Source organism: Henckelia pumila, chromosome 1, assembly GCF_033568475.1.
Source record: "Henckelia pumila isolate YLH828 chromosome 1, ASM3356847v2, whole genome shotgun sequence".
NCBI lineage: Eukaryota > Viridiplantae > Streptophyta > Magnoliopsida > Lamiales > Gesneriaceae > Henckelia > Henckelia pumila.
In genome coordinates, this window is record NC_133120.1 from 144,105,975 (window position 1) to 144,111,629 (window position 5,655).

At 32.6% G+C, this 5,655-nt stretch overlaps 1 long non-coding RNA gene across 1 annotated transcript; it reads right to left on the reverse strand.

The window, feature by feature from the left end:
* Positions 1 to 298: 298 nt before the first annotated feature.
* On the reverse strand, positions 299 to 2,698 carry LOC140876454 (uncharacterized). Its single transcript, XR_012148797.1, has 4 exons — positions 2,576 to 2,698; positions 2,113 to 2,476; positions 1,789 to 1,871; positions 299 to 919 (listed from the first exon to the last, which is right to left on the reverse strand). It is a non-coding gene; the product is annotated as an uncharacterized lncRNA (long non-coding RNA).
* Positions 2,699 to 5,655: the final 2,957 nt, after the last annotated feature.

Genomic DNA, 5,655 nt, shown 5'->3' on the forward strand with positions numbered 1-5,655 from the left:
GTAAATCAACAACGCATAATGCATGCCGTGGAAAGGGGTATCTACAGCTCGCAATGCACGCAACGAAAAGTAAATAACAGTGCAAAATTCCCACCACGGAAAAGGGACTGAAAAGCACCGAAAACATTATTGACGACACATTTGTACATGTTGCAAAAAACTATGGACAGCGTACGTTCGCACGTCGTGAAAGAAATTATTGGCAGCAAACAAAAAATTTCCATTTAATTTCTGAAAAAAGAAAAACCACATCTTTACAAAAACCTAAGCAAAAATTCAAGTCTAATCCACTCGTAGAGTTAATACACTTTCTCATCATACAAATACAGAATAAGGTCTCAACACTCGAAAGAAGATAAAAAAATATCTAAAAATAACTAGCTACACATAACAACACAGATCAATAGTATCTATATCAATCACTCAATACTATAAATTTAGATACCCATGCGACTGTGCTTCCTAATGCATCATCAAAAACTCACATTTCAGCATTTGGTTGAATCAAGTCCACATTCTCCACCAAAATATTATCAACCCAAACATTTCAACAAGATCCACCAAGAACAGCGTGATGCACTTTTGCGTTCTGATCTGTGGATGCAATACAACCTTCTACAACAACTAATCCAACAACACACCAATGTAGCAACTTACATTTAGTATTAGAACGGATATCTCCATGACTTGCATCCTTCAGATTTGACTGTAAATAAATAATACAAAGTTAATAATTCTACCACGTATATTCTTGTAAAAATTTTGTGGTTTAGAACACATAATTTGAGGATAAATACCTGCACGGTAGCTAGATGTCTTTAACATTACCACAATCACCTTTTTTTTTTGTACCAATGTTGATATCACTATGACTACCAACTCTATTTATAACACCGCTATCAATGCCACCAATGGCAACCTAATTTTATAAAAAAACAAAAGAAAGAAAGAAAAATCGTGTCAAAAAATGCCATCATGATATTCCAAGAATTTAAGGTTACATACCAAAGTGATTTCAAATATGTTGTCTAATTAATAACCGGTTAGTGCTAATTTTGTTGACTCGTTTTTTTCTAAAAACATGGACCTCATTTCTTGCATTTTTTGTAAAAACAAGGACTTCATTTCTTTCATATCTCGTTGAAGCTATTTAAAAGTTCCATTTTGTTCAAACCAGAAAATAATTTATAGTTCTTAAATAAAAAACGATCATTTACATTTCCAAAAAATGGGGCTCTTCCAACCAAAAATCAACATATATAATTCAAGATCCAAATCCAAGTTCTAACTAGAAATTAAGAAAAAATAGAAAATTTACCATTGCATACATGAACAGTTCGAACCAGAAATTAGCAGCAAAGATCCAAGTTTCATGTCCTAACCAGAAAATTAAAACTAATAGAACATTTACAGTTCCAAAAATAAAGGGTTCAAACCAAAAATCAGCATCTATGATCCAATATCCAATATTCAAGTTCTAACCAAAAAATTAAAACAAAATAGAAAATTTACAGTTAAATACATGAACAATTCAAACCAGAAATTAGCGGTAGAGATCCAAGTTTCAGGTTATAATCAGAAAATTAAAACTAAAAAATAACATTTAAAATTCCAAAACTAAATGGTTCAAACCAGAAATCAGCATCTATGATCCAAGTCCCAAGATTCAAGTCTAACAAAAAAGATAAATTATATTTCCAATAATGAAGAGTTCAAATTACAAAGTAACATTAAATATTCAAGATTCACATTCTAACCAGAAAAATAAAACCAGAAAAAAAAACTTACTTGAAAGGTAGGTGATATTGTCATCTTTACAAATAGTTCCCATTGATTTTGGTCATTAAATTCGAGTTTAAGAAGTTTGAGATCTAGTTTCAAAAAAAAAAAAAAAGTTTTAGATCTCGTGAAGCCACTCGACTTGAATTAACTTCGCATACAAGTATTTGAAGTTTGGATTTTCTATCGCGCCACAATTTGGCTCACTTTTGAAAGACTGATTTATTTTCCTAATCCTCAACTTTATAATTCATCTATACATTAAAACATATGAAAAAATAGACACCTTTTGTTTTAGCATTGGAAAAGAAATATTGTGGCTAAAGATATTACTTGGAGACAGCTCCAACCGGTTGTTCGAACTCATTATGTTCCAGCTCTTTGCTCTTTTGTTGGCCACTAACCATTTTCAACTTTGACGCACCTGTCCCTTTTTCTTCTTAGTTTTGTCTTCATCAACATGTTCTTTACCATGCAAATATATTGATTAATTAAGTGAATTACTAGAGTCCATTATCGACAACCTCTTGGCTATATTTTTCTGTAAAATAAAAAAAGAGATATTTTTTTGTAAAGTTTACTTTATTAAAATAAAGTAAGATATAAAATATAATACAATATCACCTGACTTTCATCCACATATGTGTTGCTGCGTTTTTTGCCCATTTTGTTCATCTTCTGAATGCTATCTAATGATCTGATGAAACATGTAATTTGAGTGATGCGTCACTACTGAACTAATGAAACATGTAATCTGAAATGATGCATAAAATTAAAATTTAAATAATTCGATCACCTAGAAAGTTCTTGATTATTCTTTCCCGACATTGTGCCGAATTTCATTCCCAATAATAGCATACAAATTCTAGAAGATGAAAAGATTGAGAAAACTATTGAAGGTAAAAATTTTATAGAGAAAATGTTACAGCTATTGAAATGGAAAGAGGTAGAAAAGGACAAAATATATACCAAAATATTTCTTCAAGTATTTATTGGGGCTATTGTTCCTTCATCAAGATACTCTGCAATCACAAATTAATAGTAAGACATTATTTAGGTAGTGACTTAAAGCGATATTTATTCATGAATCATAGAAATAGACAATTCGTTATTGTGATTTAGTTTATTTAATTTATAACTAAATTTTTGTGTATTACTCATCATTAGAATATATTGTTAAATTACGTCCAAAAAAAAAAGATATTGTATAACCTATGTTTTCAGGTATTTGCATATAATTAATTCGTAAGGGAAAGTTCTTTTTTCTAACAATGAAAACATAAACACTTATACTGATTTCTCATAATATCAAAACATAGTTTACAAGTTTAGCAAATGAAAATTTAATAAACGCAATCGTATGCATATCTTATTAAAATCAAAATTTTAAGTCTTTTTCCTCTTCAGGCATCACTTCAGAATATTGTTTGGTTACTTGTATTTTCGTTGCCTTTCGTATAGTGATATCAGAGTTATATTGGAAATTAGTTTAACATTCAAGCATTATAACTATAGTATTTCTTTTCAGGTTATAAATATTTTGTTAAAATAAATTGGATTTGATATTGAATTTATTTTTCCTAGCCTCGTACGTAGATGAGTATTTCTAGATAATGAAGACTTTTAAGCATTTTATTTGAGAAACTTCATTACTAGAATATTAGTATCTCTCAAATGGGAAAAAAATTAGGTGGCTTGAGATATGATGATTAAGTTTAGGTTTTGAAATTTAGGAAATAAAAATTTGACAGGTAGCGGCTGACGCTCAATTACATTTAAAATTCTACCAAACCATTATCTATCTCACACGATTACTCATGCATCATGCTAAAATTTAACCCTCTAGCATCCAGCAGCTTTTGAGTTCAACAATACAATCCGATTAGCATTAGACACCATAACAAGTAAGGTTTTTAATCAGTGATACGTTACTTATTTTGCAAACCAGCACTTAAAAAACTTTCAGCCCCCTTGAGAAGAAACAAAAATTAAATAAATTTTAGAACAATATAGCATTTGAAGATTTATCGAACATATCACAAAAACTAAAAGATAAACATAAATTGCATGTACCCTATAATATGACAGTGAAATTTCTACAAACTGTTGGTTTGCGCCGACAATATATACACAGTCATATCCCTTTAAAAAAAGACCCCCCCGCCTGTTTTGGTATGAGGTTTGGCGGATCCCTACTTGTTTATTAGAAAGAAAAATATATACAAGAGAGGGGACTAGGCCAAAACCTCTCTAAAAACCATTACAAATCAAGATAGCTTCGAACTAGTTCTAATATAAGGAAAACCAGTCCTATCTAATCTACAAATGCTTCCTAATCTACCATGAATCTGCTCCGGAAGTAGTATGGCCGAACCCATAAGTACTCCCATGTTAGCTAGCTCATCAGCTGCAGCATTAGCTTTACTGCAAACATGAGACTTGATCACTTGAAAGTGAGAGAATCTGCCCCAGTGTGATGGTGAGACTCCAGCAAGTAGTATCCACATTAATAATATTAAGGGAAATCATAGAATCAACTTTTAGCCATAGAGGAATGTAATTATTCTCCCTGCAAATAATGAGCCCTTGAAGAATAGCTAGCATCTATGCTTTGATATTAGAACCTGCCTCAATCCTCTCGTGGAATGCCCGAACAAAAAACCCCAGATGGTCTCTGATATTACCTCTTATAGACGAAACTCCACCTTCTTTGGAGCTACCATCGGTATTAAGTTTGAAATTACCCAACGGCGGATGTAAACATTTCACCACTTTAATAATTGACCTCCTAACACGAGAATACTTATCCCCAACAGACCAGCCAAGTTCTCCTGATATTTCCAATGCTGATTTCTGATAACTCCTGCTTTCGAAAGTAACACAATATGCTCATTTAAGCTCCGGATAATGCGAGCCGCAGAGACCGTCATGCCTTTGTGTCTAAATTTATTTCCGGTCTTCTAGAAGAACCATATTATGAGGAAAGGCATCATTTCCCGGACATGCCTTTCTTTCTCCAATCATCCTTAATCCTCCAATTAAGAAAGGAAAGTGGAACTTGAACTCCAAAGATATTGGAATAATAAGCCCAAACCTCTATCATCACTGGAGCCAAGATGCATAGATGATCGAATGTTTCTTGGATTCTGAAACAGTTTCATAATGATGCCAATGCAATACCCCTTGACCGTAAAATATAATCCACTAGCAATCGACGGTAAAACCAACACCAACAAAAGAAAGATATTGAAGCTCTAAGAATCTTCGACCAAGCTCCTACAAACCATTGAGTATTAGGTTTCTTCAAACGAACCAATTCCCAAGAAGATTTCAATGAGAACAAACCATTAGAATAGTGTTACTAGTAGCCCGATCTTGTGCCAAAGGGTTAATACCAACGCTCATAATTTTGTCCAAAATATCCGGAGGTACTGTTGCGTAATAATATTCAAAACATGAAAATCCAATCAAAATCCATCAATCTCTAGAAACAACCAATAATTTTATAATGAAATAAATAAACACATAGACATATTCAAAAATCTCATCATAAATCAAGGCAGATAATAAAAATCACAGATTAGATATGATTCTCTGTCCCAAGATAAATTTTCTCTTTCTTGTGATTCGATTATCCCTTGTCGTTCGCTCTCACGTCTCAAATTCGTGTCCCAAGCCTACTTGAATGTGTAGTTGTGCGGTTTTGTTGTTTGGGTGCCGCTTCTTCTCCTCTCAATTCTTTCCAAAGTGTGCGTCTTTTGAGCGGCTTCTCTTGTGCGGCTCCTCCCTCTAATTGTGCCTAATATCTCCTTTTATATGCCCCTAAAATCGTCCAAAAAAAAAAGCCCAAAGAAAACTCAAAGTTTCCTTCCAAAA